We start from the raw sequence: 10,046 nt of genomic DNA, 5'->3' as shown, positions 1-10,046 counted from the left end.
TGCCATCTTCCTGTCTCGGCAGGATGAACTGAAATTCAGCATGGGAGCAGAAAATGAAACTGCAGTTACTGAGTTCATCCTAGAGGGTTTCTCAGGGCTTGATCAAAGCCTACAGCTATTTCTCTCTCTGCTCCTTCTGCTCATATACCTGACAACAGTGATGGGGAACGCAACCATCATTTTCCTCGTGTATGTGGATCACCGCCTGCAAACCCCCATGTACTTTTTCATCAGCAATCTGGCCTTCCTGGAAATCTGGTTCACATCCTCCACAAGCATCAAATTGTTTGTGATCCTGAGTTCTGGTAGGAGAACAATCTCACTAAGCAGCTGCTTTGCCCAGTCCTGTTTCTATTTTGCCCTGGGCTGTACAGAGATGGTTCTACTTGTTGTCATGTCCTTTGACTGCTACGCTGCCATCTGCCAGCCTTTGCGTTATGCTGCCATCATGAAGCCTCAGCTCTGCATCCACCTGGTTGTTGCTGCTTGGGTCATAGGCATCACAGTCTTGAGTTACCATCTGGTCCTCCTCTACAAGCTCACTACAAGCCTCAAGAGATGCATGTTCTTGTTGGGTTGTGTTAGGTTAAGTGAGAAGAAGCTCATCTGCACACACAAAGAAGGCACTACCAAGGGCAGGAGGAGTAACTCAGTTAACACCCTGCCCCAGCTGCTCCCAGAGCCATCACAGGAGAGCCACCAGCTCATCAAGAGCCCATCTCCACAAAGCGAGAAGAGCACAGAGGCACAGTGGCAGGTGGGAACCCAGATGACGGGCTCCTGAGGAAGGAACGTTTTGTCCCGGCTCCTTCCAGGGCTGCCCTGGGAGAGCCGTCAGCCCTGTTGTCCAGGTGTGAAACCCACCAAGAGGAGTCACTGCGAGCAGCTCTCTGGATGACCATTTGGACTAAGGGAATTGTTGCCTAGGGGCGTAGGACACATTATGGGATGCAGGGGAAGAGCATTTTTGGATTGCACAGGATTTATTATGGGAAGCGTAGGGGAGGACCCTGACCAGTGCAGTCTGTCCTGTCTTCTCATTAAACTTAATTTCTAGCTCATTCCTGTGTGGGGGAATCTCTCTTCTGCGTGAACATGTGAGCACAGGGGGATGAGTGCAGCAACTGGAGAAGGACCATGGGGTCAGACAGCCCATATGTCATTAGTGCCAGCAACTGAGAGACCGGAGTGACTGGACTTAAGAGAGTGTGTGTGTGTGTGTGTGTGACTGGGGTGGTCTGTAGCAGCATCTGGAATGGGGTTGCAGCCTCAGGGGACTCATGTCCAGGTGCGTGCACCTGGGGAGGTTGGTATCCAGGGCAGCTACTGAGGAGACTGAGCATCTGAGCCTAGCTGCTGGAGGGATCCACCCTGTACGGGTATATATAGAGAACAGAACAGAATAGAACAGAACAGAATAGCATAGAATAGAATAGTTCAGTTGGAAGGGACCTACAAGGATCATCTTGTCCAAATCCCTGGCCACTTCAGGTCTGACCGAAAGATAAATCATGTTATTAAAGGCATTGTCCAAATGCCTCTTAAACACTGACATGCATGGGGCATCGACCACCTCTCTAGGAAGCCTGTTCCAGTGTTTGACCACCCTCTTGGTAAAACAATGCTTTCTAATGTCCAGTCTAAACCTCCCCTGGCGCAGCTTTGAACCATTTCCCTGCTTCCTGTCGCTGGATCCCAGGGAGAAGCAATCAACACCTCCCTCTCCACTTCCCCTCCTCAGGAAGCTGTAGAGAGCAGTGAGGTCACCCCTCCGCCTCCTTTTCTCCAAACTAGACAAGCCCAGTGTCCTCAGGAGCTCCTCGGAGGACATTTCTTCCGGCCCTTTCACCAGCTTTGGTGCCCTCCTCTGGACGTATTCAAGTACCTTGCATCCTTCTTCAATTGTGGGGCCCAGAACTGCACACAGTACTCCAAGTGAGTCTGCACCAGTGCCAAATACAGCGGGATAATCCCCTGTCCTGGTTTCAGCTGGGATAGAATTAATTTTCTTCCTAGTAGCTGGTATAGTGCTGTGGTTTGGATTTAGGATGAGAATAACGTTGATAACACACTGATGTTTTACTTGTTGCTAAGTAGTGCTTCCACTAGTCAAGTGCTTTTCTGCTTCCCATGCTCTGCACGGCGCACAAGAATGCGGGAGGGAGCACAGCCAAGACAGATGACCCAAACTGGCCAAAGGGCTATTCCATACCATATGATGTCATGCTCAGTATAGAAACTGGAGGGACTTGGCCGGGGGTAGCAATCGCTGCTCAGGGACGGGCTGGGCATTGGTCAGCAGGTGGTGATTGTGCATCACTTGTTTTGTATACTCTTTTATTATTATTATTATCATTATTATTATTGTTGTTGTTGTTGTTGTTGTTGTTGTTGTCGTTGTTGTTGTTGTTGTCGTTGTTGTTGTTGTTATTATTATTTTTATTATTATTATTATTATTTCCCATTCCTCTGCAGTCATATTAAACTGTCTTTACCTCAACCCACGGGCTTTACTTTTTTTTTCTGATTCTCTCCCCCATCCCACTGTGGGAGGGAGGGTGAGCGAGCGGCTGGGTGGTGCTTAGTTGCCGACTGGGGTTAAACCACAACATCCCCTCTTTTGAGCCCCTCGTTATACTGCACCCCAGGGTGCGGTTTGCCCTCTTGGCTGCCAGGGCACACTGCTGACTCCTGTTGAGCCCCCTGCCAGCCAGCACCCCAAGATCCCTCTCTGCAGGGCTGCTCTCTAGCCACTCCTCTCCCAGTCTATACTTGTGCCCAGCATTATTTCATCTGAGGTGCAGAATCCGGCATTTGTTCTTGCTGAACATGGTGAGAGTTGCCTCCTCTGGGTCATGGATACAGCTGTTAGACTGCACAGGGCCCAGGAGTGTTCCCTGTGCTGCCCCATGATGCCCCAGTATGTCCCGCTGGCCTTCAGGTAGGGTATGACCCCTTCACCACTGCTTTCTCGGCCCAATCATCCAGCGGGTGTTTCACCCATCTGTTTGTCTGCCCTTCCAGGACGTAATGTCCTAACTTGGGTACAAGAATAGTGAGGGAGAACACGTCACAAATCTTGCTGAAGTTGAGGTGACCAACATCCACTCTTGTCCCCTCATGCACAAATGCAGTTACTTCATCATGAAGGCAGTCAGCTTGGTGAGGCATGCTTTACCCTTTGAAAGTCCATGCTGACTGCTTTTGGACACATTCTTCTCTTTAAAGGTCCCAGAAATATCACCCAAGAGATGTTGATGGCTTACTCCTCACCAAAGTGAGCTTGTACAGCCTGTGGTTCCCTGGGTTGTCCTTTTGCCTTCTTTCAGAGATGGGCGCAACATTGCTTTGTCCTCGTTCACAAGAGACCTCTACCAATCCCATGACCTTTCCAAAGGGATATTCCACAGAAATGTCTTTTCTTACCAATCATTCACATGGAGAAACATTGCTCAGAAGAACTACTCTATCTCTGTTGGAACCCTCTATGTCTCTGCTTCTGCATCTTTGTCTTTTCTCCTTCCTCTGCTTATTCTGTCATCAAAAAGCTCTCCAAGCGGAAGACTGATTGAATCATAGAATAGCTCAGGTTAGAAGAGATTTGAATGTCATCTTTCCCAACACTCCAGCTCAAGGCAGGGTGAACTAGGTGAGGTAGCTCCAGAGCTCCTCTCAGCTTGCCAAGGGAGCTGAAGGTGAGCTCCATCCCATCGTACAGGGACTTAATAAAGATGTTCAACAGTGTTGGCCCAAGTGCTGGTAGCAGAGAGGTGCTGATAATGACTGGCTGCAAGGAGGACTCTGCCAGTGGTGACATCTGAGCCTGATCGTGCAGTCATCCTCCCGTCCACCTCATCGTCTACTTCTTTAGTCCAGATATCACCAATCTGGCTAGAAGGAGACTATGGGAGGCCATGTTAAGGCCTTGCTAAAGGCCAGCTATGCAACCTCTCTGATGCCTCTTGCCTTTACAAGGCGTTTTACAGAGGTCTCACAATGAAACCAGCCAGCCCCACTTGCACCTCTCTGCACCAGAAACCTTCTCCACATCTCACACTTCCAGGAGAGTGCCCAGGACACAGCACACACCTGTCTGGGTTTTCTGGGCCTGTTCAGAAGAGAACCAGAAGTCGTTTCTCCCAGCAGGCCCACAACTCCAATTGGCTCTTTGTGCAGCCCACAGCTTTTCTGAGCACTTTTCCCAGTGTCCCACTCCCCTCCAAACTTTCTGATCCTCAGGCTGCAGATGAGGGGATTGAGCAGGGGCCTGAGGATGGTGTAGCAAAAGGGCTTTGTCCAGCTGTCTCGGGAGGGCTTTTCTGGGCATCTGACAGACAAGGATGAGGATGCTGTAGAAAACAGTTTCACGAGTGAGGTGAGAGCAGCAGGTGGAGAAGGCCTCCTGCCTGTCCATGCTGGGTGGGAGAGCTGCCCCAGGGTGGCAGCTCTGGTGCACGCACAGGATGCCGCCGTGAAGAGGAAGGGGAGGCCAAAATCTAAAAAGCAGGTTATGAGAGCAAAGAGTGTAAGTGTCATGGTGTCACTGCAGGAGAGCTCCAGTGAAATCACAGAAGAAGTGATCCACTGCACTGGGGCCACAGACCTGTATCTGGGACAGGAATGAAGTGACTATTGTAGATGAGAGAAACCCCTCTAGCCAAGGTGTAGCTGCCTTCCCAAAAGAGACCTTCCAGGCCATGAGTCTTGCAGAGAGAAGCAGGTGGCACGCAGCCCAGTACTGATCGTAGGATGTGGCCACCAGCAGGAAACACTCAGTACATGCAAAAGGGGCAGCAAGTACTACTAACACCGCTGTCAGCAGAGATGGTGGTGTGTCCAGTCTGGTCAGCAGTGTGGTCAGGTCTGGGGCGTGGTGGTGGAGCTATAGCAAGTCTTCAAGTTGTCCACCACCAGCACAGTGATGAGGGTGTTCCCAACACCAGTCACAGGGCACGTCATGAGAGAGAGGAGGATTTCTCTAAGGCTTGGGGACATTCCCTATTTGCAGTACAGGTAACTCCATTGATGAGCTTTGATTGTCCCCTTCCCCTTTCTCCATTGAAGGTTTTATGTCCTTCCTGTCCCCTCTCTCCTGGCAGGACACCTAGGAGGAAGAACATTTCTTTTTCTATGCTAGTTGCTTAAAGGAATTGTGAAGGAACTTCAGAGAGGTGAAACATGAAGGTGTGTGTGCCTCTGAGTGTATTCGTACTCCCCAGATGTGCTCTGTGCCTTTTGAAAGGTGAGAAATGCCGCCGTCTAGATGGCAATGCTGCTCATGCTAGCAGGAATACTTCTGACTGCACAGGTGAGATACTCCACAGGCGAGCTTCTTTCATACTGTGTATTTGAAGGCACAGGCCAGAAAGGCCAGGGAGGGTAATGTAGAAGACCAGGAGCATTTGCAATGAACCTATCCGAGGCAGGTGAGATGAATCTCACTGGGACAGTGGGAGTTGTTCCTGGAGTAACACACAGAAAGTTTGGGGGTCTGTCAGGCGTCCACATCTGAGCTGGCCTCGTGCACTCCTCATACACACATGGGTGTTCAGAGACAGGAGTCCTTCCTTTGCAGACATAGAGGCAGTGAATTGCAACAGTGGTAGTGCCTCCCTGGCCTCCTGTTGCCACTCCCAGAGGCTGGGAAGCACCTAAGCACTGCAGTGTATCACCCTGCTTTGCACGCCTTAGAGATGCCCCAAGGCATGAGGAATGGACACAGGAACCTCGGGTCAAGGCAGCGCATCCCAGTGCTGCATTCAGGTGGTTTCCCAGGGGACATTCCTCTCAATGTGAAGTGACCTCAAGACACTGTCTTTCCCACAAGCCTCCACAGCAACCCCAAGAATAGCTGATGACATTTGTGCTCGCTCAGGTTCATCTCACCACATGCACACCATGTCTTCAGAATCATCCCATAGAATCAAAAAACAATTTGGGCTAGAAGGCACCTTTAAATATCATCTAGTCCAAACAGACTTCCATGGGCAGAGACATCTTCCACTAGATCACATAGCTCAAAGCCTCATCCAGCCTGACTTTGCACACTTCCAGGGATGGGGCAGCCACAACTTCTTCAGGCAACCTCTTCCAGTGTCTCACCACCCTCATAAATAAATTTCTTCCCCATGTCCAATCTAAATCTAACATACTTCAGTTTAAAACCATTGCCCCGTGGCCTGTCACTACAGGCCTTCATATAAATTCTCTCTCCATTTTTCCTATAAGCCCTTTTTATATATTGACAGGCCACAAGGAGGTCTCCCCAGACCCTTCTCTTCTCCAGGCTGAGCAACACCAACTCTCTCAGCTTCTCTTCATAGGAGAGGTGTTTCAGGCCTCAGATCATTTTCGTGGCTCTCCTCTGTTGGAGAAATGAGATTAGTCAGGCCCAATTTGCCCTTTGTGAAGCCATGTTGCCTGTCTCTGATCACCTCCCTCTCTTCCATATGCTTTGACACGTCTTCCAGGAGGATCTGCTCCATGACCTTACATCTGTACAACGCAAACATGGACTTCCAAACTAGTCATTCGGTGTCCCACTGTGGAAGGATAAACAACCTGTACGAGCAGGGGTGAGAGTCCAGTGCTGGAAATGGTGATTGTTACTGGCTGGTCTGTGGTGGTTGCCTTGGAGCAGCTTCCCTGGGGTGTCCAGTGAACACGGGCACAGACCAGGGCCTGCTCTGCTGGTCCTTCCCATCTCCCCTAGGAGATCTGCCTGTGCAAGGACACTGCCACATGCTCCCACCCTGAATACTCAAACCATTTAGCTGTTCAATCGTGTTTTCCTCTTGAGGGCACTTTCCTGAGCTTGTTCTTGAGAGAAACTTTGGAAGAAAACCTGAGCTTTCAGGCACTGCCATCAGGAGATCAATCTCCCTTGTATGGTGGAAGCTCGATTATGGAGGTCAGCTCTGCCAAAGAAGTGCCCATTGCCTGTCACTGCGTGCAATCACGGGACTGCCACACAAAAGGCCTGTGACCAAGCTGCAAGAGCAATCCTTCCTTACAGCAACACAGGGGCTCAGAAAGAGAGTGTGGAATTTAAAAGAACAGCTCCAGAAAGACCAAGTGCTGGTGCTCCCTGGCAGTGCTGCTGTGCCAGGACTCTTTTCCCCTCCACCTCTGCACAGAGGCACTGCCACTGCGGCACCAGAAGACATCTCAGAAAAAGGATCTCAGATAAAGAAGTCGCTTAATGGTCTTTTATTTTATTTTAAATGCACAGAGAACATGGCTCTTATTTCAACAGTCTTTTCTACGCTCTCTGGGTAACACTAGAAAGGTAGATAAGGAATTCGAAATTTCTTTCTGCACAACATTATCACATGTAAAACAGAGCAAAAAACCCTCCACCACTACCACCAAAACCTCCAGAAGACAGGCTGAGCCTGTAATAAGCTACGCTATGAGCAATATGCATAAGAAAATGGACAGTTTATTGCTTCAGAAAAGCATCCAGTCATCAGTTTCCAAACTGCATCCTTGAGCTCCTGGTTCCTCATGCTGTAGATCAGGGGGTTCACTGCTGGAGGCACCACTGAGTACAGAACTGCCATCACCAGATCCAGCAATGGGGAGGAGATGGAGGGGGGCTTCAGGTAGGCAAACATGCCAGTGCTGATAAACAGGGAGACCACGGCCGGGTGAGGGAGGCACGTGGAAAAGGCTTTGTGCTGTCCCTGCTCAGAAGGGATCTTCAGCACAGCCCTGAAGATCTGCACATAGGACACCACAATGGAAACAAAACACCCAAATTCCACAAAGATACTAACCACAATAGCCCAAACTTCCCTGAGGTAGGCATCTGAGCAGGAGAGCTTGAGGATGTGGGGGATTTCACAGAAGAACTGGTTTATGGCATTGCCTTGGCAGAGTGGGAGTGAAAACATATTGGCCGTGTGCAGCACAGCATAGAGAAACCCACTGCCCCAGGCAGCTGCTGCCATGTGGACACAAGCTCTGCTGCCCAGGAGGGTCCTGTAATGCAGGGGTTTGCAGATGGCAACATAGCAGTCATAGGCCATGATGGTGAGAAGAGAAAACTCTGCTGCCATCAGAAAGACAAACAGAAAGACCTGTGCAGCACATCTCTGGTAGGAGATGGCCCTGGTGTCTCACAGGGAATTGACCATGGCTTTGGGGAGAATGATGGAGATGGAGCCCAGGTCAAGGAGGGAGAGGTTGAGGAGGAAGTACATGGGGGTGTGGAGATGGTGGTTGCAGGCCATGGTGGTGATGATGAGGCCCTTGCCCAGGAGGGCAGCCAGGTAGATGCCCAGGAAGAGCCAGAAGTGCATGAGCTGCAGCTCCCATGTGTCTGCAAATGCCAGGAGGAGGAATTCAGTGATGGAGCTGGCGTTGGACATTTGCTGCTTCTGAGCATGGGGACCTGTCCAGGGAGGAAAAGGCAGTGAGAAGTTAAGGCAGAGTTCTCTGAGCAAAACCTACTCCAGTTCTCATGGAAACCCCCCAGGCTTCCTTGCCCCTTTCAGGTACACCTTTGTCATGTCCCTTTTATGAGCTCTGTCTGGTGTTGGCAGAAGGTGCCATTGGGAGCAGGGAGCTCTGCTGTGGTCTCTTGAAGTGTCACTCCTGCCCTACAGCAACCGGTAAACAGGAACACAGGGTGATCTCAGATTAAATCCACCTCTGATGCCAATGAGCTTTTCAGCATTGTTGTTCTCATTTCACCCAACAGCAGAGCAGAGCTGTGGGGATTTTGGTTTGTGTATTTTGTTCTAGTTGCCTCACTGCAACTGAGGAGTGTTTTTAAGGTAGAAAGCTTTGGCATTCCTGTTGCACTCCAGGTGAAACCTTGTGGGTGCTGCCAGGCAAAGGAAGCTCCCTGGGAAGGCTGAGTGCTGATCCTGGCAGGCGGCAGAGTCCCTGCCCTGGCACACAGCCCCCTGGGGTGCAGGGACCCTCCTCTGAATGACAGACCTGGGCACCCTGGCTGCACAACTGGCTTCACAGCCCTGCAGCCATCCCCAGGAGAAGGCAGCCATCATGCCCTGTCCTTCTGACTGTGCAGCAGGGAAGCTCTGCCCTGGGGTACGTCCTCCGTCTTCACACCAGGGAAGCCAAGACAGACATCCTGACAGGTCCTAGCAGTCATGGGATGTGCCAGCTCTAGAAGACCTGTCCAGGATACTCATCTGCATTGCCCTGCTGCCAGAGACTTACCATGTCAAATGCTGTGAAGATTTCTCTGGGAACAAGCTCAGCTCTGTCCTCCCACCCCAGACTGCCTTTAACCTCTCTCTGCCTCACTCATCTCCCCTCGGTGCCTGCGGGCAGTGCCCTCAGCCCTGCTGCACTTTGCAGAGGAGCCACTCCTGGGCAGAGCTGTCTCTCAGCAGTGCTGCCCACTTGCCATGAGCTCCCTGTATCCCAGGAGCCTGGGCCACCTGAGCAACAGAGGACCAGCCCAAGGCAGCACTTTGTCTCAATGCTCTGGGCTCCCTGCAGGTGTCCCTGGGGCTCCAGGGGAACCTACTGTGAAACAGGCTGAATGTTCCCTCCCTCAGCTGGGGAGAGACACTTCTTTCCTGCAGTGTCATTTCTCCTATCTGAGGCAGAGTTAGGTCTAAAAATCACCTTTGTTGCCTTATTATTAGGCAGGACACCCAGACAAAGACAGGCAGGGATCTTCTTTACTCCTGCTGAGGGAAGGGATTCAGCTGAGTCAATCGAGGCATCTCATCCTGCGTTTCTATTGTTAGTGCTGGAAGGGGACTGAGCTCCCTCCCTTGCCTGTCACAAACCCACAGGACGTGGGATTCCTCTTGTGAGGAATCGTGTGAGTTCCTTGTCTCAGCTCCCATGGTAATTGCTGAAGATGTAGGTCAGGAGTTGGCTGTTCAGGTGAAATAGCTGGTGATGTTTGAGGTACCAGAGGTTGTCCGAGGCATGTGCAACACAGCTGCACCTGTCCCTATTTACTATTTCCTTGTCAGCCTGCGCTGCCATCTGACCAAATACTGTCCTGTATCACAGGGAGAGCTACGTTTCTCTGTCTTTTCCATCAGCTGGCTTGACTA

General features: G+C 50.9%; 1 pseudogene across 1 annotated transcript; it reads right to left on the bottom strand.

The window, feature by feature from the left end:
• Positions 1–7,409: 7,409 nt before the first annotated feature.
• On the bottom strand, positions 7,410–8,372 carry LOC309604020 (olfactory receptor 14C36-like; annotated as a pseudogene). The gene has a single exon. The product of its transcript is annotated as an olfactory receptor 14C36-like (transcript).
• Positions 8,373–10,046: the final 1,674 nt, after the last annotated feature.

Source organism: Platalea leucorodia (assembly GCF_965183815.1).
Source record: "Platalea leucorodia genome assembly, contig: HAP1_HAP1_SCAFFOLD_304, whole genome shotgun sequence".
Taxonomy (NCBI): domain Eukaryota; kingdom Metazoa; phylum Chordata; class Aves; order Pelecaniformes; family Threskiornithidae; genus Platalea; species Platalea leucorodia.
The sequence above is the reverse complement of the archived record's forward strand: the minus strand, read 5'-3'. Positions and strand labels throughout refer to the sequence as shown.